This window comes from Lissotriton vulgaris, unplaced genomic scaffold (genome assembly GCF_964263255.1).
Source record: "Lissotriton vulgaris unplaced genomic scaffold, aLisVul1.2 SCAFFOLD_1831, whole genome shotgun sequence".
NCBI lineage: Eukaryota > Metazoa > Chordata > Amphibia > Caudata > Salamandridae > Lissotriton > Lissotriton vulgaris.
The window spans coordinates 405991-432617 of NW_028248689.1; the positions used below are offsets into that span (position 1 = coordinate 405991).

General features: G+C 46.3%; 1 pseudogene across 1 annotated transcript in view; it reads right to left on the reverse strand.

The window, feature by feature from the left end:
* LOC147663859 (uncharacterized) overlaps positions 1–26627 on the reverse strand; it is a 233809-nt pseudogene that overhangs the window by 168960 nt on the left and 38222 nt on the right. Inside the window, exons 2-3 of the transcript XR_015305210.1 lie at positions 18501–19944; positions 18348–18417 (exon numbers count right to left, since the gene is read on the reverse strand). The product of XR_015305210.1 is annotated as an uncharacterized LOC147663859 (transcript). The remainder of the gene's footprint in view (positions 1–18347; positions 18418–18500; positions 19945–26627) is intronic.

Below are 26627 nucleotides of genomic sequence, written 5' to 3' on the forward strand. Positions count from 1 at the left end.
GAGGTGGAAAAGCTGGTCGGGCCAGATGATGGCCCACAATACTTGGATCCTTAAGTGCACAACAGTCCAATCACCGGGCAATACTTTGGGGGAAGATCCAATCCAGTTGACCACTCTAGCTATAAGTATGTGATTGTTAAGCGTGGTGCGAAAACCCAAATAGCGCATTGAAGATGCGGCCCCTCCACCAGCAGACAAACCAATACTCTGGGACTTATAGTTCCTTTACCAGGCAGCTGCAGTGGTTTGGCGTCCAGCACTTCGGATCAAAGTCCAGCGCTATATAGCGTGTAGATGATGCAGCCCCTCTTCCTCCACCAGCAGACAAACAGATATCCTTGGATTAGTAGTCCTTTTAGCAGGCAGTCTGTTGACAGTGCCAGTAGCTTTGTTGATAATCAATGCTTTGCACAACAGGGTGCTCTCCAGGCCAGGCTGAACGGGGCTTATCGTGTGGTCAGTCATAGCTCCGATCCTGTGCTTTCCTGTCTCCTCTGATTCCGTACTCTTGCATGGACACGTACGGACTTGATTGTTACTACTTTGGCCCTTTACCATAGGAGAGCAGAGCCACAGAAAGCACAGTCCCTAGGGGCGATAGCCAGGCTAAGGCGTCAAGCACAGGAAATACATGCCTATTAAGAAACACTTTGCTTCGGGGGGCTTCCCACCACTGGTCCAAGGGTTCATTTTCTATCAGTCCACTCTCTCAACGCAGATGCCTTTTCCCGCACCTTTAGTACTACAGCTGCCTCCAGGCCTCCTTTCTGTCATGCTGGTTCTCTAATGTACCCACAAAATACCCACCTAAGTGTCTTTTCAGAAACTAAAAGCCTCACTTATATTAGAGACAGCATTACTCCACCACTGTGACGTATAGTCATAATGCTGTCCTTGTTCAGAAATAAAGACTTGATAATAATATTGTGTTCGTTGGAAGACTGAGGACATTATCCTGAAAATAAATGTGTATATTAAATAAAGGTATACTTATCTACACTAATGGTAGGCTGAGAACCTAATGCAATATTTAATGATACACAATATTGAGACTCTCTCATTGATTCAGCACACATATTGTCAATTAAATGAATCTATTAGAAACAGATATAGGATTTCTCTTTTAGCAGAGTTAAAAAAAATTATCTAGAAGTTAGGAGTAGGAATTCATTTTTAAGACCCAAAGATCTCTTTATTTTCTGAGATAAAATAACAAAATTAAACAGTTCCGTTTAGTAGAACTAGTATCTTTACTCTACAGAGTAAGTGGATATTAAATATGAATGGCTATATATAGGCTGTCCTGTTTTCAGTTTCTATTTTTGGTAAATTCTGGTGGGGTTTTGTCAGTGTTTTCAATATCTTAAAAAACAGTTGTTGTCAGTGGTTACACATTTTCACGCCACTAAAAACAACAGAAAAAGTGTTTTTCCGGTGTTTATGGAATGTTTTGCTTTTATCATTGCTTGCTTTCTGTACTGAAAGAACATGGTATATAGACAGTGTACATATAGTGTTTATGAGGTCCAAAGAGATTTTTGCAAATTAATCTTATTGTAGTACACCATACAATACTTCTTCAGTGAGTCTTTAGTCATGCGCACTCGCGCTATCCTTCCCATGTAAACTTCTGTGAAAAGGCCCTCTCATTATTCATAGCCCCCTGGGCTAAGAACCGTCAGCTAAAGGGCACAGTTGGGATTACTCTTTCTTTGATGCCACATAAAGCACGAAATGATAAATATTTGCGTTTTAGTTCCTGGGCATAAGAAAACAGTGCACCAGAATGGACTAAAAAGTCAATAGCATCCCTAATTAACTCTGAAGATTGTAAAGATGCTTTCAGCATACCATCTAACAAGTGGCAATGATCTCCTCCAGGGAATCACTTCAGCTCGGGTATCAGGTTTGACAGGTCATCACACACATTTTTTATATACGTTGCTGAATCACTACAAATACAAACAATATCACTCCAATCTTTGTTGAACTTGGAAAGAACCTTTTTTGCAGTGCATAATAAATGACACTGCGTTCCATGTTTTCCAAACGCCTGGTGTCACGTTTTCACCACTATCCCAGATGCTTGGTGATATATATACTTGTCACTATACCTTGCATTTAATTTTTAAAGCCTGAGGTGTTTGCAATTCACCTACTATCAATACTGTCCCACTAGAAACTATGGTCTGATGTATTAAGGGTTTTTACACATTTTCTGTGGGCAAATGTGATGACACATATTAGGAAAGATTTTTATGAAACTAGCCATTTTACCTATCAGTGAAAGAATCAAATGCAGCCAAAATATCAAATGTGAGTTTGATATGTCCTGATTCTCTATAGTTTATAAAATATTTAAACTAAACCTAAAACGTGAAACTAAACCCTGCATCTTTAGACCAAAGGCCATAAATCTGAAAAAAGTAAAAGGAAGAAGAAACAATATTTTAGTTGCATCCCTAAAGAACAAAACTCAAGCAGAATAATATTAGCCAGCCTTTCTTACTGCTAGCTTGTATAACAAAGTTACATTTTATTGACCCCTTCACTAAGAACAAAATGACTCTTTCACTTTCTTTTTCCTTTCTTTGAATGGCATTTAGTTTGTGGTTGTGCAGGTGTTTTTTCAGTGTTTATATGTTTTCACCGGTGAGGGCTATTTTTCTGTCAGTGGGGTTTTATCAGTTATTATAGGTTTAAACCTAAAACCCCACAGCCTAGCTATATATTTAACAGAGACAAATCTAGTGTCATATTTTACTCAGAAATAATTAAATTAAATGTGCAGAGGTTTAAAAGAAAGTAAGTGAGCAATATAATCTTGTGGAAATGTATTGTGAATTTATACCATATATTTGAGATGTCATTTTTATTTACAATTGTTCTGATATCTTGAATGATTTATGTTCTTTTTTGAGTTATAATAGACATTTTGATTATAAAATGTTTTGTTTGTGTATTTATTATGGTCTTGAAGAGACAGTCTAATGAGAAGCAAGGTGAAACATATGATAAGTGTTTGTCTATCTATCTTTTTTGGATAGAAGATATTGCTTATGATAACCCAATAATCATGTAAACAATATTGTTGTATTGCATAAACTAGGGCTCTGGCCTAGCTCAGTAGGCTTTGGCTTTCCCACCCACAGGTTCCAGGAATAAGTTCAGTGCTCCATCGCTAAAACAGAATTACAAGTTATTGTACCCCCACACAACCCCACTGGGCATACCCCAACATTTTTTCTTTAGAATAGCACTTACAAGTACAAGGAAAATACACCATCTATGTTTAAAAGTGTTTGATTCAACCGTCTAATCCTGTTGCTAAGTACATGAGTAATAACCACACAGAATATAATTCAAACAGCACTCATGTATGTTACTAGCAGCAAGAATAATATGAACATTTCTAACAAGAGTAGGATGTTCCTAGTCGCTTTGCAACTGAGAGACTACTTTTTTGTGCTACGCTATGAGAGTTTGGAGTACCTAACTTGCCTCTAGAGTTTCTTGGGACTTGGCACACTGCATACCTGTTCACATTGGAGAAGCTGTGCCTGCCAGACTTAAGTTGAGAAAGAGTGTTCCCTTGGAAGAAAAACACACATCAGTCGGCTTAGCTCTGCTCCTCTCTAATCAGCTCTCAACATAGGAACAGATGCTGCAGCCATCTGGCAGGAGCTCTTGCGATAAACTGGGGCGAAGACCTCTCTAATTCAGTGGTCAAATCATGAGGTACATATAGTATTAACCAATGACTTTTACTCTACATTGCAGGACTTTCCATTTATCCCCTCCCATGCCTGGCCGCGCTTCTCCTCCCTGCTCCTCGCCGTCTCATGTCCTCCTGAATCCTTCTCCATTGAAAAAAACACTACGTTGGAAGTCTTGCGAGTTAATTTCAATGGGGGACGCAAGAAGAAAAGCAGAAAGGAGAGCGGCCAGGCAGGGGAGGCTCGCTTTCAGAGGTCGCTCCCACTCGCTCCTCCTCGAGCCCTGCCTTCCAGAGATAGTGCTGCTGCACAGCGCCTGCTATCACCTCTGCATAGCGCTCCTGTATAGCGCTTGGTATCGTTTTACTTTGAGTGAATAATCTTATTTTGCATTTGCCTAGTATCGTTTTTCCTGCGCATTAATTTAATTTATTGATTTGCTCAGTGCTCCTGATTAGTGGCAACTTTAGCGCGTGTACTGCTTGAATCGCGCTACCCCACCGCCATTTTGCTGTTGTTGTTTGTGTTTACTTGTCCCCGTGTCTCCTCCCCGCTCCCGCCTCCCAAGCTGACCCTCCCACACACTAGCATCGACCTGCAGGCCCCGTCCCCCTCTGCCTCTGTGACCGTCTGACTCTCGCTTTCAGAGGTCGCTCCCACTCGCTCCTCCTCGAGCCCTGCCTTCCAGAGATAGTGCTGCTGCACAGCGCCTGCTATCACCTCAGCATAGCGCTCCTGTATAGCGCTTGGTATCGTTTTACTTTGAGTGAATAATCTTATTTTGCATTTGCCTAGTATCGTTTTTCCTGCGCATTAATTTAATTTATTGATTTGCTCAGTGCTCCTGATTAGTGGCAAATTTAGCGCGTGTACTGCTTGAATCGCGCTACCCCACCGCCATTTTGCTGTTGTTGTTTGTGTTTACTTGTCCCCGTGTCTCCTCCCCGCTCCCGCCTCCCAAGCTGACCCTCCCACGCACCGCCCCCCCACTATCCATTTATGGACAGATGAACCCACGCGCTGCGGCCGCGCCGAAGGTGCACCAGAGGTAAGCCCGTCTACGCCCGTCCGCGCCTGGACCGCGCCCAGCGCCAGACCCCTTGGCCCTTGTCCCCCCCACCCCACCCACATCTCATACGCCGCCTCCACCCTCCTAGCCCTAAACCCCGGCTGCCCCCCCAACTGCGTCCAAGCCGCTCCCAGACACATCCATGGACCCTTCTCTTGCCTCTCCTGCAAGTTCGACGGCACTAAGAACAACTCCTCACCCACGAACACAAATCAGCTGTCTGACACCAAACACCTACAATGCATCCTGCTCAACACCCGCTCAGTCCACAGGCAAGCCATCGAACTCTGGAATCTGCTTGACACCATCTCTCCTGACGTCGCCTTCGTAACTGAAACATGGATGAACGCCTCATCAGCCCCAGATATCACCATTGCCATCCCGGAAGGCTATAAGATCATCCGTAAGGACCATACCGACCAAACAGGAGGAGGCATCGCTATCATCCATAAGAATTCCATCCGCATCTCAACCAGCTCTAACGTCCATCTCGCCAACTCTGAACACCTTCATTTCCTGATCCACATCGACCCCAAGACCACACTCAGAGGCACCCTCCTCTACAGGCCACCAGGACCCCGGGCACAATTCAGTGAGGACATCACGGACTTCATCACCCCACACGCCCTCCCCTCCGAGAATTACATTCTTCTGGGAGACCTCAACTTTCACCTTGAAAAGAACAATGACCGCAACACCACCTCCCTTCTGGACAACCTCGCCAACCTCGGACTCAAACAACTTGTCACTACCCCCACCCATATCGCAGGTCACACACTTGACCCCATCTTCACTTCCAGCAAACATATCTCCTTCAGCCACACCACAGCTCTCCTCTGGACGGACCACAGCTGCGTTCACTTTACCTACAACAAGACCACAACCAACAACCATCCTCAACCCACTCTGCGAAGAAACTGGAACAAAATCACCACCGACCAGATCTCCTCATCACTTCTTCAAAATCCCCCCGCCCACTCCTCAAACCCTGACCAAGTAGCCATTAACCTCACCCAATGGCTTTCCAACAGCGCCGACACCCTAGCACCATTGAAAAAACGTCAAATCAAACTAGGCAGCAAGAAGGCCTCCTGGTTCAACGATGATCTTAAGAAATCTAAGAAACTCTGCCGCTCCCTTGAGAAGGCCTGGAAAAAAGACCCAAACACCAGCACCAAAGACGCCTTCAAAAATGCCACCCGTATACACCACCAACTAATCCGGTCTGCCAAGAAAGCCACTTTCAAGGACCGACTAGATAGCAACGCCCACAACAGCAAGGAACTATTCAACATCGTCAAAGAATTTACCAACCCCTCAGCCAACTCCAACGACATCACCCCCTCTCAAGCCCTCTGCGACTCCCTAGCCTTATTCTTCCACAACAAGATTGCAGACATCCACAACAGCTTCGACAACCGACCCGAACACCAACTCACCCTACCCTCTGCAGTACCCCCACCCCCCTTGAACTTCCTCAATGACTGGAACCCAATCTCCACTGAGGACACCATCCGCCTGATGAACTCGATCCACTCAGGATCCCCCACAGACCCATGCCCTCACCACATCTTCAACAAAGCAGACTCCATCATAGCACCACATCTCCGTGACGTCATCAACTGCTCCCTCAACTCCGCCATCTTTCCGGAAAGTTGGAAACATGCCGAACTCAGCGCCCTTCTGAAGAAACCCACAGCTGACCCCACCGAACTCAAAAACTACCGCCCCATCTCGCTCCTCCCATTCCCGGCCAAAGTCATTGAGAAAGCCGTCAACAACCAGCTCGCCGCCTTCCTCGAAAGCAACAAATCCCTCGACTCCTCACAGTCCGGCTTCCGAGCCAAACACAGCACTGAGACCGCACTCATCGCAGCAACAGACGACATCCGAAATCTGCTAGACAACGGAGACACAGTCGCCCTCATCCTCCTCGACCTCTCCGCAGCCTTTGACACAGTCTGTCATAGCACCTTAATACAACGCCTCAGAAACATCGGAATCCAAGGAAAAGCACTGGAATGGATCACCTCGTTCCTTGCCGGAAGAACTCAGAAAGTTCGCCTTCCTCCGTTCAAATCAGAAGCCACCGAAGTCATCTGCGGCGTACCACAGGGATCTTCACTCAGCCCCACCCTCTTCAACGTATACATGAGCCCCCTTGCAGCCATCGCTCGCCAACACAACCTCAACATCATCTCCTACGCCGATGACACCCAACTGATCCTATCACTCACCAAAGACCCTAATACCGCCAAAACCAACCTACATGAAGGAATGAAAGAAGTAGCCGAGTGGATGAAGCACAGCCGTCTGAAACTGAACTCAGACAAAACAGAAGTCCTTATCTTAGGTACCTCCCCCTCCGCCTGGGACGACTCTTGGTGGCCAGAGTCCCTTGGAAAAGCACCCATCCCGACGAACTACGCACAGAACTTAGGTGTCATCCTGGACTCCTCACTCTCTATGAACAGACAAGTCAACGCTGTCTCATCTTCTTGCTTCAATATTCTTCGCATGCTCAAAAAAACATTTCGCTGGATCCCCACCGAAACTAGAAAAACGGTCACCCACGCACTGGTCACGAGCCGCCTGGACTATGGCAACACCCTTTACGCCGGTACCACTGCAAAACTCCAGAAAAAACTCCAACGCATCCAGAACGCATCAGCCAGACTCATACTAGACATCCCGCGCAAAGACCACATCTCTGGACACCTGAAAAACCTCCACTGGCTCCCCGTTAACAAGAGAATTACTTTCCGCCTCCTAACCCACGCACACAAAGCACTCTACGAACTTGGACCCGAATGCCTCAACTCACGACTTTCCTTCTACACCCCCTCCCGCCACCTACGATCCTCCAACCAAGCCCTTGCAACTGTACCCCGCATCAACAAAACCACCATGGGAGGAAGATCATTCTCCTACCTGGCAGCTAAAACCTGGAACTCACTTCCCACTCACCTTCGCCTCACTCAGAACCACCTTACATTCAGAAAACAACTTAAAACCTGGATATTCGACAAATAATTACCCACCCTTCCTCAAGCGCCTTGAGACCCTCTGGGTATGTAGCGCGCTATATAAATTTCTTGACTTGACTTGACTAGGTGTCTCTTTTTTAATCCTTTTACAGATTTGGGAGGGAGCCGCTAACTCCGCTCTGCCACGGAGGCAGATTTGTTGCCTATTATGCATTCGACATGGAACGTGGAGTAGGCAAATCTCGGCAAACTCCGCTGGCGGAGTGGAGTTACCCGTCCAGGGTTAGACAATACATATGAAAGATTTGAACCACTATCCACAAAATTAAAGATAGTAGACTTAGGGCCCGATGTAGGTAACCAAATATCGGTCGGTAATGGCCGAAAATACCGAATTTCAGCCGTTTCCGACCGGTATTAGGTGTTTGAGATGTAGGGGCGACAAAAACGTCAGATTCGGTAAATTTACCGATTGGGTAAATAAGAAATGGTAAAAAGGACTATTGAGATGTAGGTAACCTCTAAAATACTGAATTTGCATGAAATTATGTATTTAAGAGTCTGTATTTACCATGGATTGAAATCAGGTGGTAACCAGGTGCAGGCAAAAAAAAGGGCCCAAAATGCAACAGTTTGACCAGAATGGCGGCATTCTACGTGATTGTGAGGCGGCTACAGGCAGAAGGAGAGAGGGTCTGGAGAAGGGAGGAGCAGGTCTACAGGCAGAGAATCACCCTATTCCAACTGACTGAGCCAGAGATCCTACAAAGGTACAGGCTACACCCCTAAACCATCCTGGAGCTGATCAGGGACCTCCACCCACTTTTGGAGCACCCAACCCCAAGGGCGCACGCCATCCCACCCCATGTGCAGGTGCTGTGTAGCCTACACCTGCTTGCCTCTCGGCGTTACCAGAGTGTGGTTGCTGCGGTAGGTGGGGTGTCCCAGAGGTGCCTGTCCCTTTTTTTAGGAAATTCCTAGAGGCCATGATGCAGAGAATGCATTATTACATCAGCTTCCCTGCAACGCACGCAGAACTGCTCAGGACCAAGACAGAGTTTTATCAAATGGCACATTTCCCCAATGTCATTGGCTGTATTGATGGCACCCACATACCAATATGCCCACCTGCTACCACAGAGTACATTTATAGGAACAGGAAGTCTACCCACACCATAAATGTACAGGTGATCTGTGATGCAAAGTACATCATCACGGACATAGTTGCCAAGTTTCCTGGAAGTACCCACGACTCATACATCTTTCAAAACAGTATGATCTACACACTCCTGATAAAGGAAGAATTTGGCAAAGGAAACCTGCTAGATAAAACACTGTGTGACACTCCCTTGATACATATTGCAGATCTATGTGTATGTGTGCATGTGAGTAATGTCTTTCTTTTACAAATACGGGGATAGTGCTTATGGGGTCGGGTCTTTCATCCTTACTCCCTACCTCAATCCTTCAACCCCCAGCCAGAGGAGAAACAACAGGGCACACAAATCTACCAGGAACATTGTGGAGCGCACCTTTGGGATGTGGAAAAGCAGGTTACGCTGCCTCCACAAAAGTGGAGGGCCACGCCAGTATACACCAGTCACCTGCTGCCAGATGATTGCAACCTGTGCAATGTTGCACAACCTTGCTATGAAGATGGGCACCGAGGTGGAATTATCTGATTATGAGGACCATGATGACGACCAAGCACTGCCTGAACCCAACACAGCTGGAGTTGCGACACCGACAGATGGCAGACACAGACGGGAAGAGATCACACGCAACTACTCTTAAGTAAGTAAGGAGACACAGACAGGTGGAGTATGCACCCAAAGTAGTTTAATATTTGTCACTACGCAGGTGGTCAAAAGCACAAATGTGCAACACAAATGTCATCCAGGCAATAATGGTAGTCCTGGGTCACTTCCCCATTAACTGAACAAGTCATTTACGCCCAAGCCTACTGTTAGAAATGGGATCCCTGGCTGGCCACGGCGTGCGCCAATGTCAATCAGAGACCACCACTTCCACGTCAGGGCAAGGGAGTTACACACCAAGATAACCCCTGCTCACCCCCTTGGTAACGTGACACGAGCAGTAAGGCTAAACTCGGAGGCAATGGGAGTTAAGTGTTTGCGCGCGCACCCAGCAACAACACCCAAGGCCCACCACAAAGGAAACTCCACACAAGGTTATGTATAAAAATAGCCTTTGTATTACACCAAAACACATTAGATAAAAAAAACACACTTTACAGTGTGCCAACAGGCACAGGCAGAATTTACAGGGGATATGTACAAGACAGGGCCACATGGATCACTGTCAGGAATATGCACTTCTAGACTTAGTACTTGGTAGAATTAGCACTTGTAGGAATAGTAATTAGCACATAGAACACTTGTAGAACCAAATAGGAAATGTAGCACAAAATATAACAAAGTACACAACCAGTAACCACTGGTAACCGGTAAGTACCACCTACGCAACCCTAACCACCTTAGGAAAATAACACGCAGGGAACTAGGACCTCACTAGCAACACCTGTACTAGAAAGAAGAACCACCTAAGTATCACCAAACATTTAGGGGTATATGCATGAACATATTACACACGATGCATCACAACATTCAGAGGTGTAAGAACAAGGCTCATGACGCATCAAAACACATTCAGAGGAGCAGGGAAGGAAAACACATGATGCCTAAAAACATTTAGCGGTCTAAGAACAATTGCGCAGCACTCACATAAGTCACCACCTGTGACTGTCCCTAAGCCGACTGGCCTCTCTGGGGCAAGGACGCCCTGTGTCCCAAAGTCAGGGGGGCCTAAACGTGGCAGCTGCCCACTAAGTGCTGGGCAGCTGTAGATGAAATGATGGGGCCAACGTTGGACTCACAGGCTCTGAACAAAGTATGCCCCTGGAACCCTCGTGGCTCTAATACAGTGTGGGGCAAGGTGGGAGCGGCCCGCTGCCTTCCGGGGCCGCTCTACCAATGAAGAACGGTGCCCCCTGAGCCTCTCGGGGCTCTGGAAACAACTGTGGCGCCTTGAGCCACTCGGGGCTCTGGAAACAACTGTGGCGCTGAAATCATAGGAGTCCCCCCTTGGGGACTCATAGAAAGGATGCCCCCGGAACTCTGGTAGGCTCGGAACCGCACCGCGCCCTCTGAGCCTTGTGGCTCAGTTTTCACAAATCCCCGCTACGATGGAGCCCCCCTCCTGGGGGCTCGAAATAGGTTTCTGGCACGGAGAGCCTCCGTGGCTCTAGAGAAGGATGGTGCCTGCGGGTGGAGTCCCCCCTCTCTGGGGGCTCGAGAGCACTCTCTTGCACTTGGGTGCGCTGTGCGTTGAGGCCGGAACGCCTAGTAGCGCTTCTGTGCGCCTCGTAGGATCACCGGCACAGGAGCCTACCGAGTCTCACGCATCCCGCGTGAGACGCGTACTCCGGTCACTGCAGGCTTTGTGCGCTGCCAAAGGACCAAGGCGGTACGTCTCGCAAGGGAGAAAAGCAAAGGCTGGTGCATTTTTGTACACCTCAGGCGTACGTTCGTGGCGTACTGGGGCCGTACCCTGGTGTACGCTTCTGGCGGGCGATGCCTTTGTTCGAGGTGTACCTCTGTCCCTGGAAGCGGCTTGAAAGCAGCAGAGTGCGGCGTGGGTTGCCGGGGGAGAGCAATCCAGTGGGGCAAATGCCGGGTGGGCACAGGCTGAGAAAGTGCGGCAATGAGCGGAGTGGTCACCCGCGCTGCTCCGCTCCACCACAGAGCACGCAAGGAATGCCAGGTGGGCCACGGCCTTAGCAAATAAAGCGCTCCCCGGCGCTAGCGGACATAAAAGTGCTCCCAGGTGCTAGTGAAAAATAAGGCGCTCTCAAGCGCTAGGGGTCAAAGTCAAGCATTTCCAGGCACTATAGGGCAACACAAAATCCAGCAAAAGGTCCTTGGAATGCAGCAGGATTGGGGGGTGGGGAGGGGGCACTGGTCCCTCCAGGCAGGAAGGTGGTCCTAGTGGAGATCTCTCCTGGCCCCCAGCAGCAGCAGGCCCCATCTCCAGTCAAGATCAGGAACAGACATTTGTGAGGGGACACAGCCCCTTTTTATTCTAATAAATCCTTTGTCTGGCTTCAGGGTGAGGTGGAAAAACCAGCCGCAGCTGGTTTGTGAGCACTCTTGATGTGCTCAGCCCCTCACTCTATTCACTGGCAGGGCTAGGGTCATTAGACGAACCACAGGGGGCGGAGCCAGCATTGTGTGGGGAAAGCCCAGCCCTATTCAGGACCCAGGGGCACTCCTCCCTCACATCACTCAAGCTAATCTCCACACTCACCACCAGGGCAGACCCACCCAGACTACTGGAGCCTGGCTCACCAGCCAGCTCCAGCCAATCACGTGCCAGCACACTCACTGCACACACACACCCATGTCCAGAAGTGGCACTAGACACATTCACCCCGCACACATCATTGTGCAGCATTCAATCACACGAGTCCGCACATACCAAACTCGAGCCTGCACACCTCACGCATCAGGAACTACCAGGGACACAGACATTACCCATGCATTCCTATGGGAGGGCAGGCCAACCTTACTCCACGCACTCAGAGTGCGCACGCACTTTCCACTAGGACACAGTGAAAGTGCGCAGAAACCAAAAATCACTACCACCAATTCACATTCAGAAGCAAAATGTTTTAGGGGTGAACCTGCCTGAAGGGCCAAGTCCAACACCTACCAGTGCCAGATGTAAGGGGCTGGCTCGCTTCACTGTGCGTTTGGGCTGCTGGCTCACCATGGCACCTGCTGCTCCTCCGTGTCTCCACAACAAGGGGGCTTGTCATGCTGCTTCTACTGGTGCTTTCCTCACTTTTCTGGTGCATCCAGAGCAGCAGTTTGTGCTGTCTGAGAATTAATCAGCACCTCTACAGCACTTGTCAAACTAGCAATGCTCCTAGACACCTCATTGCTGTTGTGTGTGAGTCCATCCTGCATGTTAATGCATCTTCTGCATAGCAGGGAAGTGGCTGTGGCCAGGCGGTTAATAGCTTTATTTTGCTGCCTCTCCTTGCGCCTAGCTGCCATGTCCTGGTCCAGTTTGGTGCACAGAAGCTGCACCGACTGTCATCTCTTTGTTCACATCTACTAGTTCTCTAATGCCCTTCTCTATTCCTTCTATATGTGTGTTTAGGTTACTCATCTGGCGTTGCACAGACTGGATGGCCTTACCCCTGGATCCTCTGGTTTTTGACCATGCTCCCCTCAAGGCCACGGAAGACACTGGGACCCTGAACATGTGCTGGTACAATGCTTTGTCTGTGCCTGCAGCGTCTGGTAGCTGTATGGGCATCCTCTGCAGTGGGCTGCTGTGTTGCAGGGCTACCTTCACCTGCCATGCTTTGTGTGTCATCCACCTCCATGTCACCTGCTGATACCTCCATTTAAACTAGTGGGGCAACTACATGCCTCCTGCTCTTTTGTGTCAGAGGCAGTGATGCAGGCAGTTCAGGTGAGGACAGTAGCAGAGGGGATCCTGAACATTCTGGGGACGCATGCAGTTGTGGAGCCATTTCTGTGTCTTGGGATGGTGGCTGTGTAGTTGGTGCACCTGTGTCCTCTGTGACATTCCCTGCACTTGGTCCTGGATCCTGGCTGTCATCCCTGTCTGGTGCCGTGCCTTCTGTCTCCCTGATGTGCTTGCGAGATGTCTCGCCTGTGGACATCTAAACGAACATTAGCTCAGTGCTACTGCCTCACAACCACTACAATTACATTTTTCACACTTTAACACTTTACATGTTGCATGCGCTTCCTTATGTCTGACATGATTTGCCTGACTTTTTGCTTGCTGGGCTGAATGACATGGTCTTTCATTTACTGACTACATGTCCCATGATGCATTGCTCCTGTATAGTGCAACCTCTACTGGACTGGGGTTAACTATGCCACATGGGGAAAAGGGAAGGCTGATGGGGTGGGGGTGATTGCTGTGCAGGCATCTTACCTTTTTTGGTTGCAGCTCTGGCTGAGCTGTCTGCATCTCCCAGTCCACTTTCAGGTTCAATGGTGGCCCCACCAGCTCCTCCAGGTCAGTCAGGGGGGGTGCACGGGGTGCACGGTTCTTCCCTCCTCCAGTTTTGTTTGCCTGTTTGTGGATTTCAGGGAGTTTTTTCTTGGTCAGGCTCCTGAGGTCATACCACCTCCTCTTCAGGTCCTCTATGTCCCTTGGAGTCACTCCAACAGCATTAACCTTTGTTTGAATGTGCAGCCAAATCTTTCTCTTGGCAGATTCAGGCACAGTCAGGGTCAGCTTGCCAAATACATTCTGTTGTTCCTTCACCACCTCCTCCAGAAGGACCTGTAGCTCCATGGAGCTTAATTTTAGTTTCCTCTTACTCTCTGGCTGCTCCTTTTCACTGCTGCTTGCCATTTTCACAATTTAAAAGTGCAAAACTCTTTCTGTGGCTCCTGCACTCAGCTCAGCTCAGCTCCAACTGCCTCTCCAGAACCTTCTAATTACTTGCAGCTGCCTGTGTAGCCACTTCCTGGTAGGCAGGGGGAGGGTGGTAGCACCTAATTGGCTGCCTGATTCAGTTTCAGTTTTACTTGGTTTCCGATTCGGTATTTACCGATTAGGTAAATTCCGAATGACAGATACCGAATTGGTAAAAAAAAAAATACAGATTTTTTATCTACATAGCATTTACCGATTCTAAAATACCGAATCGGTAAAATTCCGTATTTTAAAGTCGGTAAATTACATTTAAAGAAATTAGGACTTTCCATCATTGACACTGGGAACACCTGGATTTTGCAAGACTGGAGATTATCATTGTGCTATTTTAAAGCTGCTTATTAACAGAAGAAGCATGAACAATTGGTTTGCAATGGAAAGTTTTAAAAGTGGAAACTGAAAGCAATTAGCAGCTCTCAGAATGTTCTGTTATTGCAAACACTTAGGAAGCCATGGCAGACCTAGAGGAATGACCAAATGAAACAGGTTCTATCAATTCTAGATTGTTTCATGGACCACGTAACCCATCTGGAAACAGGAGCAGAGGATACAGGACAATGAAGTTTCCTATAGTAAATAAGGATTTGAGGATCAAGCGTTCTGAGACAGATGTTCAAACTTCCTATTCTTTAAGACATCTAGCTACATAGAGATTTGGCCACTCAGGAAAGGCAGGATAATCCACTGCTGTTAAAAATGTTTTGTACAGCTGGAAATTGAGAACAGAATTCTAGGAGAACACTGCCTAGCTGAAACATACATAAGACTGCGGTCTGAAACACAAAATCATAGTCATTTTTGCTAATAGACATATCAGAGAGAGATCGGGATTCTCAGGACAGGCTTTTAACCCAATAAAGACTATGTTACTATATCATAACATTTGATAATTCAACAAAGGAGGTCTACTTATCCTTATTCCTTTTTTAATAGTCAAATTAAGGGATGCTCCCCCACAGGTTTCCCATCAACAAAGTGAGGTGCATAGAATGGTCAATCTATATTTGCTCACTATTCTGCAAGATGTACATGAAGACGCTAGGTAGCTTAAGATAATTGCCACAATAGCGACAGAGCCACAGCATTTAATTTAACTTTTCATTGTGACCTGTAACATTTTAATAACACATTATTAGTGAATGCTCCAGCACCTCTGTATGCAGCTCCTGCGTCGCATAATGATGGCGACAAACAGAGAGAGTCCATGGTAGAAGGTGGACACTATGACGCTTGCAGTCAACAGCAAACAGATAGAATCCCAGATAGAAGGTGGACACTATGACACCGCAGTCGGCAGCAAGCTTATAGAGACACAATGGTTTTACATACGTCTATGTAGCCGAAGAAGGCTGCACACTATTTCTACACATAATCCGATTCAACAGCACAGCCACCGAAGGTGGCACACTGCTTTTATACAACATTTGATGCACAGTACAGCTTTGGAGAACGGCACACTGGTTTTACACAACATCAGACACAAAGTTGCAAACTTCCAACCAAGGTTTCTAAGGAAGAATGGATTATAAAAATAAATTGAAGAATTTTGGAAGTTGGTGAGAAGAATCTGTCACTATTCCCCTCTGTTTGAACTGAGGTCAGAACCTCAGGAACCCTCACAACAATGACCGACATAGCTGGGGCAGTTGGTGTACGTACATCAGACCATTCGTCCTACTTATGGTAGGCATTCTGACCTACTTGCTTTTCTTCAGGAACATTATGTAAAGACGAACTGTCTGAAACAGAAAAAAACTAGGAAAAAATGACCCAGACTTCCTTGTAGAAAGTTCTCAGTGTATCAAGTACATTATTGATTTTACAAAAAGCAAAAGCAAACTCTCACTTTAGGAGTAAAACCGGTCTGTTGGTCACCCATGTGAAATATGGCACTTAGCACACTTGGGTGCTTTTGGAGGAGCTCCTGTTGCTCCTCTGAAGACACAGGGATAGCCAGATTGGTGGAGATCGCTAAATATCGTGCACGGTAGTCCAACGGGGTAGTGGAAGCCGTTACGCCTGCTCCTCTGGCAGACCGTGAACCATCTGTCAAACTATAAAGGAAAGGAACAGTCTTCAAATGTAACCCAAAATAGAAAAATCACTAAAGAAAGACGGGCTGGATTCAAGGTATGGTGGACAGGGCACTCTAACAAAAATGCAACAAAACATTATACCAGCCACACCAACGGTCGTCCCACCGGTCCTGTTTATAGTTTGAGAGATTGTCAGCCTTTCATAGGAATTCCTACTGGGTCTGTTGATGGAAAATTTCTTCGAAGGAGAAAGGGCTCTCGAAGAAAACCCATCAGACATTATTAGATATAGCAGAACTATATAAGAACCTTAAAAAAAATAGTACATTTTGTATTTGACAAATTCATGTTTCAATCCTGGTGTTGCACACTGCTTTCAAGTGCTCAACCTTCTGTGCCAGGATACAGACATGTTTTTAGCTTTCCTAAACAAATCAGGTATGGATTGGGTAGAACTGAATTATGTTACCAAAACAGGAGTGAAGCCCAGATCTCAGTATTACAGGTAGCACTTCTCTCTTCATTAACACAGACGGAGAGGTATTACCATCTCAAGCAAAGAACCGCCTCTCACTCTGAGAGAAGGCACACTGGCGAGAAATGTCCACTCTGATTCCACCTGCGCCAGAATCCCAGCTGAAAGCAGTCACGCTATTGAGATTTGACCTCTCTATTGCCAAATAAACTAGGCTCCTTGTTGACATCACAAATTATCCTTAAAAAGTTAGGGAGTAAATCACATTTAAGATCTCCTATACAATCAGCAGTCAAATACCATGAATTCAAATACATTTGTTGTTTTATTACATATCTAAAAACATACATTTCATATTAATATGTAAAACCCAGTCATCATTGTGTACATTTCATAGCCTCGTGATTGTTTCTGCTGTATCATAATTTAGTTCATGTTAATGTTAAAGTAAATAGAGTTTAAGCCTGATACACACCTCTGTAGTGTGGTTTTAAAGGCTCTTGGATGTCCATACATGGGTGGTGTTTGGATGTTTGGTTATGTATCATTCATACAGATTTATAAAGTATTGGGTTTCAAATGTATTATGCCACAGATGGCTGTACAAACCACTTGTTCCTAAATATAATTTGTTCTTTTAGAACTTGTAGCTGATAACGTGTAAGGCAAGTGAGTTTGACCCTGAAGCAAACCCCTGTAGTGTGTTATGTATAAGGATGGGTGTGCTGAAGAGCAGGCTCGTTCCTGTTCCTGACTGGCAGTGTGGTTGGGTGGTGTGGTGATGATGATGATGATGGTCGGCAGCAGAAAGAACTTCCCGGACTCAGCACTTTGTTAAAATGAACTCGGTGGAAAGCATTAGTTTCTACTATCTTTGGCTACTGAAGATGTAGCCTTTCTTCTGATGTACATATTATATCGAAGAACTCCTTCCTCTAGGCAAAGCTGGTCTATGAGAACACTGTTTATTTGGCAGCTCCAGCAACACAAAAGCACCTTACAGATCATTCAGAATACTATGATCTAGTGTGTGTTCACTGATGTCTCCGCAGAATTGATAACATACTAAAGCTCTTCATACATTCCTGGCACTCTAAAAACATACATTTCATATTAATATGTAAAATCTAGTCATCATTGTGTACATTTCATAGCCTCGTGATTGTTTCTGCTGTATCATAATTTGTGGAGTGGTGTAGCTCACTGGTTAGAGGCGGCTGACCTGGAAGCAGAGAACGGCCCGGGACCAGGGTTCAATTCCCGACGCGGCAGGGTCGTGGACCAGGGTCAGCGGACTCGATAATTCTCGCCTCGGTGCCTACTCTAACCAGGGATCACACTCGGCAACTCTGGGCATTAGCTTGCCTCATCTCTACAACGGCCCCTCATATTCGCCGGGGATGCCTGGTTTCACCTTGGAGATACCCAGTAGGGACCATCTCACAGGGATAGCCAGGACGGGTTCCCCAGCAGTCTACAGCGCCACGACACCTCAGGGCAGCAGTGCGCTTTACAAGAACACATACATTACATTACATTACATGGCGTTTCCCCTATGTGTGTTCGCTGATGATTTCTGAGATTTGAGGAATCACTAAAACTGCTTCCACATTCATTGCAATGGTATGTTTTTCCCCAGTGTGTGTTCGAATATGTTTTTGTATGTCTGATGACCCACTAAAGCGCTTCACACATTCTCTGCAATGCTATGGTTTTTCTTCTGAGTGTTTTAGCTGATGTATTGTGAAGTTTGAAAACTGACTGAAGCTCTTCTCACATTCAGTGCAATGATATGGTTTTTCCCCTGTGTGTGTTCGCAGATGTATTTTGAGCTGTGATAACCGTCTGAAGCTCTTCACACATTCAGTGCAATGGTATGGTTTTTCTCCTGTGTGTGTTTGCAGATGATTCCTGAGAGTTGAGGAATCACAAAAAATACTTCCACATTCATTGCAATGGTATGGTTTTTCCCCAGTGTGTGTTCGCTGATGTATTTTGAGGTGTGCTAACAGACTGAAGCTCTTCACACAATCAGTGCAATGGTACGGTTTTTCCCCTGTGTGTGTTCGCTGATGTCTTTTGAGGTTTGGTAACTGACTGAAGCTCTTCACACAGTCAGTGCAATGGTATGGTTTTTCCCCTGTGTGTGTTCGCTGATGTATTTGGAGTAGTGATAAGCGACTGAAGCTCTTCACACATTCAGTGCAATGGTATGGTTTTCCCCCCATATGTGTTCGCTGATGATCTTTTAGGAGTGCTAACTGACTAAAGTTCTTCACACATTCATTGCAATTGCATGTTGCTTCTCCTGTGTGTGTGTGCTGATGGCTCTTTAGTAGTGATGATAAACTAAAGCTCTTGCTGCTTGTGTATGATTTCTCTTTCTTGGTTAGAGTCTCTGGGTCAGGTTTATAATTATCTGCATCCAATGACTGGGTTTCCCGAGGAGCTAACATGGTTGATAAAGCACTTGTGTTATTCTCACATTCCTTGTATGTGTGTGGTATTTTGGATGGTTGATTTCAGATTTCACAATGAAATACAAGACTCACCAACTACACATATGATAACTGTGGCAAGTAAAGCTTCTTTGTAGGTGGTTATGTCTTTAGATTGTGGAATGGTTTTGCATGTTTATGAGTGAAGATTAGTCTTCCTTCTGGTCGAAGCAAATTTGGACAGTCTCAGAGACCCTCTTTCCTATGCCCTTAGCTGTCTGGCTCCACTCCCTTGGGCTTTTCTCTTGCTCCTGTGGTTTGGCCAGGAAGAGTTTACAATACACCTAGCGTGCTCAATGGTGGGTCTGTCATCATCACAGGAAGTAGAGCAATGCTGTATCCACCTCATACCGAACACATTATCAAAGCTGGTGGTGGAGGCCTGTTAATACAGGAAGTGGTTTGTCAGTGTTGTTGCCTTAATTTTCTAGAGGTCATTTCTTAGTCCTGCTGCGTGGAGGTGCACAGCTCAGACTCTTACATCCACTGAATTGCTCTTGACTGCCTCTTCGAGGATCGATCAGTTTATGTTCAGGTTTCTCAGTCTCTGACTGTGCAGATCTTTTCCTGAATATTGGAGCTCATTTTTTTTACCACTTTTCAGATTTGCACGATTACGGTCATTCACGATCATTTGTGCATTCAAGGCTGGTTTCCTATTGGATGTAAAAGAGATTTAAAAATCACTAAATGGAAATGTAAGAGCATGTGAATACAGAATATTTAACTAGTTGTAAAAGACCATTTATGAAAGTCACCAAGAGATATTTCCCCATACACAGATATTTAACTAAATGTTCTATTGAACATGTACATCTTACTTAATTCAGAAAAGGAGGTGATTTTCCAGTGTTCACAGAGTAACTTAGTACAGAAAGAGCACACACGGAGCGCCCACTTGCTAGAAGTACAGCTTTACGAAGACACACATGGCTAAGATTTCATTTAAACAAGAAGGTATTGTGTAAAAAGAGATGGACCAGGATGTGCTTCTGTCACTTCAGTTTCAGGAAGTGTATGACAACAGTAACCCTTTCAAGACTAAATGACCAAGAAAACTCTTCATGAAGTTTATAATAAATGTAACACTTCAGGAAGTATATATTAAAGCTAATGCTCCAGGAAGTATATAATAAACGTAACGCTTCAGGAAGTATATAACAAATGTAGCTCCATTCACACTCTTCTTGACAGTACTTCACAGTTTATACTGGAGGAGCTGAAGTTCTAACTCCTGTCTTTACTTTTCTGTATGTTAAGTTATTTTTGCCACATTCCTAGGGATGGTTAAAGCACTTGTTGGAAGATTGCACCATTTATTACAGTGATTCCATTACAACTAATAATATACCTGCGATATCTCTGCTGCCAGTACAGGTCTGCTTTTTATCTTTTTCTGCCTTTACCGGGGTATCCAACTAAATGTCTTCCGTTTGGTGCCAGCATGCTTCTCGGTCAGTGGATGGAGCATTGGAAGAGTAAGACAAGATGTCCATTGCTTGAGGGTGAGTGCAGCACTTACACCTCTGGATATTTCTTACATTCAGCTCCCTTATGGCTGCATACTTGCTCAGCAGGGTTCATTGACAACTAAAGCAGGGGAGTGACACAATGAACACAGCAGACATCAGGTAATGAAGTAAGACAAACGCCATGATATCGTAGAAGGATCAAAAGCATCTTTAGAGAAGCTTGCCGGGGACATAAAAACAGAGGAAGTGCACAGGTAGCTACTTAGGAGGTACAAACAGGGGAGACGAACATGTAGGTACATACTCCATTTTGGGTCTGTTTCAGGCTTTTACTGAGCTGGGAATTGGGGTGCACTGTATCTTAATCCTGTGGCTGATAAAGGCACTTGCTGCAAGGGTGTTACCACTTTGACCCTTTACAAGAGGGGAGCCAAGCCTTAGAAAGCACAACACCTGAAGGTGAGGGTCCAGGTGTCAGAAAATATCAGCAAGAGACATGAAAGGATCCTAATAAACACAGCCCCAGAGAGGCGAAATCGTCAGCCTAGATGGAGAAGAGCTGGGTCCTCCACTGTTTCCGGAACAGTAAGTGATATTGAATCTTTCTAAGGTTAGGATCCATAGAGTTTCATTTGGGTTGGAGCTAAGACATGGAAGGAGAAACCTTTTGTTCTGTCTCTCCAGTGACGAGGGATGTGGGCCAGGTTTAGATTGGATGGAGCGTAGCGTTCTGGAGGGCATGTAAAGTTGCATCCAGGCAGCTAGGCTGGTTGCTCCTTAGAGCTCTGTTTGTTTAATTAAGTTTTAAACAGTTGTCATGCATACATTTGGCCAACGCTGATACAGTTTTTAGATTTGACACAAAAGCCAGTCGACTCTGCCGACAGGGAAATAATTAGCTGAGTGCCATCAGCACACAACACTAGTGAGATATTCCAAAATATTTCACTACCTCTGCCAGAGGTCTGATGTCAATATTAACAAGCATTTGCAATGCAAATAGGTCTCGCATTTGAGAGTTAGAGCTATTGATGTTGTGAATGCCAATTATTTTTTACATACACGTTTAATTTTAGAGTGAATGTATGTAGTGTGCAAAATCCCTTCGAAAGGTCCTGCACTTCGTAATAAATATATTGAAAAAGACACAAGGTGTGTCAACAAATGCTTGGCAAGTACCTCATGGGTGAAGTGTCGCCACACATTTACACCGTGGTGCTTTACTAATGAGAAACTCATTATTTAAAAGTAGTGCTTACAGACTAACCAACGTGATCGGAGCATGTGAATCCGTTTCCCGGCTTCTCTTTCATTTTCTAGACTATTTGACTCACTCTTTTGCGTCTTGGTTATCCCACAAACACTTGGAGGCAATGACTACATGAAAATGTAGTCATTGCCTAGTTGTCAAAGTTAGCCCAGTGCTATTAGTTAAAAGTGTGCAGATATCATTAAGATTACTTTACTCGCATCTATGAGAAAATCAACATTATTTATACAAAATGCTTTCACAGTGCTAGTTGATTAGTTTGATTGCATAAATTTTTGTATTTAATCTTTTACATAGCATCCTAAGCAGGTTACCCAACCCCAAAGCCCCGAGTTGTTAAATGACCCATAGTAGGGAGTGTTTTACAGTTGAGCAAATGTGTCCAAATGTAATTTTGGTAGTGCCATGGAATGATCAGCCAATGAGGTACTCTATGAGCAGGTATTTAACGACAAGTTCAAAATGTTCAAAATGTACGGTATTGTGGCTGTTTGTTTGTACACAACCACCTCTCTGAATGTGTTTATTAACACAGAGCTCCATCTACCGGACATTGCTCACAGAGGGGCGACTAAAGCACAGAACAAAATGTATTCATTTATCCTGAGTGTGAAGGCACCCGGAATGTTTAGGTGCCCGCCCTGAGAGACTAGGGATCCCTGCGCTTCTACAGACTCTGCCGTGCTCCTCTGCAACAGCAGGGCACAGCTCAGAATCTGCTGCTTCTGCTAAGAATAGGTGAAGGGGATGAGGTTGGAGCATGCAGGACTTTCCAGCAGATTTCCAGGTTCTTGAAAGTGATGATTCTGACGGGTGGCAACAGTCTACTTCTCTACCATCTCCCTTTCTAGTTTCGTGCTCACTGTCTCGAAGGAGCATGTGCTGAATTTTGAGAAGAGTGGGCTAAAGCCCTTGCGCCAGCTCTGTACTGTACACACTGTGGTTGGGATACATTTTCCCCACACCACGAGATTCCTTTACGGTCTATGCCACAGCCTCAACCTCAATATCCCATTGGACGCGAAGCGAAGGCTTCCGTTGCGGAAATCCTTGAACAATTGGAATATCAGGGAGGTGATTGAAACATGTGTGTCACCGATGATTACCTCTCTTTTTACTGTGACGAAGCCTGACGGATGGTATCATTTGGTATTTGATTACCGGCATTTAAACTAGCATTGCCATACCTGTGCAGTACAGAATACACACGGCTCTGCCTTAGTGGATAGTCTTGTGCGTAAGCGGTTTAAAACCACGCTTCACATATCCAACGGTTTTTATGCCCACTATTTGGATGGTCTAAGTTCCCAATGGACCAGTTTTACATGCGGCGTCAAACAAAAACAGTTCAAACGTTTACCAATGGGCTATAAGAATAGTCCAGGCGTATTTGCTTCCCGCATAGTCACTCTCTTGGAGAGAGTAGACCCAGATGCGTGTTCGTATGTGGATGACATTTATTTCACAGACGACGAACTTTGGGCGCATCTGTGTCGCGTTGACCGCATAATTTGTAGCTTTGCAGACTTCGGCTACAAATTCAACTTTGCAAAGTCTCACATTGCAGAGTACACAGTGTTGTTCCTGGGCTACGAGCTCAACAATGAAGGACGAGGATTGGCTCCTCACTTCTTGAAGGAATGCGCACAACTGCGCGCTCCGACAACTCTGAAAAAATTACAGTCTTTGCTGGGATTTTTTAATTTCGGGCGAACTTACATTGCTAAATATGCCCAGCGTATCAAGTCTTTGTATGCTTTGATACAACCTACTTTTACCAAATCGTGCTGGATGCCAGAACACTCAGCTATTCTGCAATCTTTGCAGGCTGATCTGCTGGAATCTAAATTCTTACTGACTCGTGATAACCACACCAACCTGGTGATAAAAATCATCCCTGTGGCGGTGGGTTTCACATACCTGACTTTTAACGAAGGGGACACAGTACCTATTGCTTACAAGTCACACTTGTACACTTCCGCTGAAATGCAATTTTCCACTGTGGATAAAGTTGACAGCAGTGCAGATGGTGATTCTTAAAGAACATGCATGCTCTGTCATAGGGAAAAAGTATGTTGGTTGTTACCCAGTTTCCTGCGTTCGAGGCAGTTACGAAAGCTAGTGTACCAAATTCTAAAGCTTTGCACCCCCGGTGGATACAATGGGCAGCATCATTGACATCTCGGATGTCACCTTTATTTTTGGTGCCTCCTTACAGTCGCAGGAGTTTTTGCAATACGAATTTGTTCATTCTGCAAATTTGGCTATGCAGCCTCTGGAGGATTTCCATTGCATCATATACACTGATGGTTCAGCGCAGGTTGCGCATGGGTCTAAGCACACATGAGTTTCCGCTTGCGCCATTGTGGTAGGTCCAGAGTTGTCCACGCGCAGACTCTAGGGGACTGCACCGCACAATTGGCAGAGTTACGTGCTCTGATGCTTGCATTGGAGTACGCATGATCCTCTTATTGTAAGTGATTCGTATTACTGTGTCCAGTCTTACAATGAAAACCTGTTCTTTTGGATTCAGAATGATTTTCGTGATTCCAAGGGATAGCACAATAAAACAAAATTATCTGGGTTCGAGTGGCTGAGCTTAAGGAGCAGTTGCCACTCGTGTTTGTAATTCATACTCTTGGTCATCAGCGCGTGGGAGTCCACGCTGTTGGCAATTCGCTTGCCGATGAGGCAGCAAAATCAGCAGTATCGACATATTTGGTTGCAGCAGTTACACGTTCCAAAAGTAAGATTGATGATGATATCTTGGCAGCTGTTGCTATGACTGAGAGGGGAGTGTAGGAAGGTGGATATCTGACTATGGTTACCCCCAAACTTTTTGCCTGGTGTTTAGCTGGTTTTTGACATAGTTGGCCTGGGAACCTGCTATTCAGGGCCCCAGGCTGATTGCTCTCTCCTTAAAATGGACTCCATGTACCTTAGGTGCATACACAATTGGAACTGGTTCACCTTATTGGCCCCTGTAACAGTGCACCCTAGGTACCCAGGGCATAGGTGTTTCCAAGGCCTACCAGGGGCTGCAGCATGTATTGTGCCACCCCTGGCCTGGCCTCCATATTTGACACAACTGGCTGATCACTCAGCTGGGGTAAGTTGGTGTAATCACCTCTTGCTTAGATATAGTATCCCTATATCTAACCTTAACTGGACACATGTTAACCTATAAGCCATTCCTATGGAAGGCCCCTGCAATCCTGGGGGTAGAGTGCGTGGTTTCCTGTGAGATGGTGCTCTAGCATGAGCTGAGCCTGTCTGCAGCTGTCGGGAACAACTCCCTTAGCTGTTCCGGGATATTGCCAAACCATATACTCTTAAGTGCATTATAATCCTCGCGGTTATATGCTAACTTTGGTTTGGCTTTATCAAAACATGTCGAGTAAGGTGTCATATGATTTGGAATACTACCCCCTCGCCAGTTCTGGTGACGGGGGTAGCATTCCACCCTTCTAGAGGGACACAACATGTACATAGCCTTAACCCCGGTTAAAGTTAACCAGAGCCTCAGCATCACAAAATGGATGCTGCCACCACAGACACACGTCTGACCTTCTGCTGCTGGGAGTCCTACCAGCGAGGGAGGCTTGGACAAAGGGTTTCCTGCCTTGGGAGGTGCGAGCACCACCCCAGACAGGATTTTGTGTATTGGGTAGGACAGGGCTGAATAGAAACAGACATGCCCGGGGCACACAAGGTGTCCCCGTGCATAAGCCAGTCGAAACCGGTCCTGGGACTTTCCAGACCCAGGCCTGGCGAGGAGCTGGACAATGGAAAGGGGGTGTAACCGCCCCCCTTCCTGGTCCCACCCAGAGGAGGGACCCAGCAGGTGATCCACCCCTCAGATTGGGAATAAGAGTGGGAGCAGTGCCATAGCACCTCAGATCATCATGAATCAACTTGAAACTATGACGACGACTAGACTTCGACATTCTGCTGCACAGAAGACTGAAGAGCATCTCCCTTGTGGCCTAGGAGTGGCCACCCTGTGAACACAGGCACCATCCAGCAACTCGACGTCTGCTTTGCCGCCGCCGCCTCCCGCCGGAGCCCGAGCCCAGAGCCTGACAAGACCCAGACTCCCAGACTTCTCACAGCCCGATCCACAGTCCCTGCAAAGAAGGGACCCGTGGAGGCACCGAGACACGTGGGACCGGACCTCTTGAAAGACCCCCGAAGAGCTGACTGCGCAGCATCCGAGGCACCCTCGACGTTGTGCTTTGGGGACACAGAAACCCCACCACCGAGCAGCCCTTGCACCGAAGATCAGCCCCCCAGCATCTCCACGATCTGCGTGGGGCCCTTTTGCATTGTGCCACTCGATGCGCCATCCCGGCCACTTGCCACGTGGTCAGTGGCCATCTTGGCGACGAAACCTACAAACTACACTGCGGGTCTGGTTGCTCCAGACTTGCCCTCGCTCCTGTAAAAGGGAGCACCCGCTCTGACCTTGCTGGTCCGAATGATAAGCTTTTTTCGATTCCTGCGTGGCTTGCATTAGCCAAAGCCTGTTTGCTCCAATCAAGTTGCCGACACCGCCAACAGCAAGAAGCCTGCGTGGGACAGCTCGTGATCGACTCCT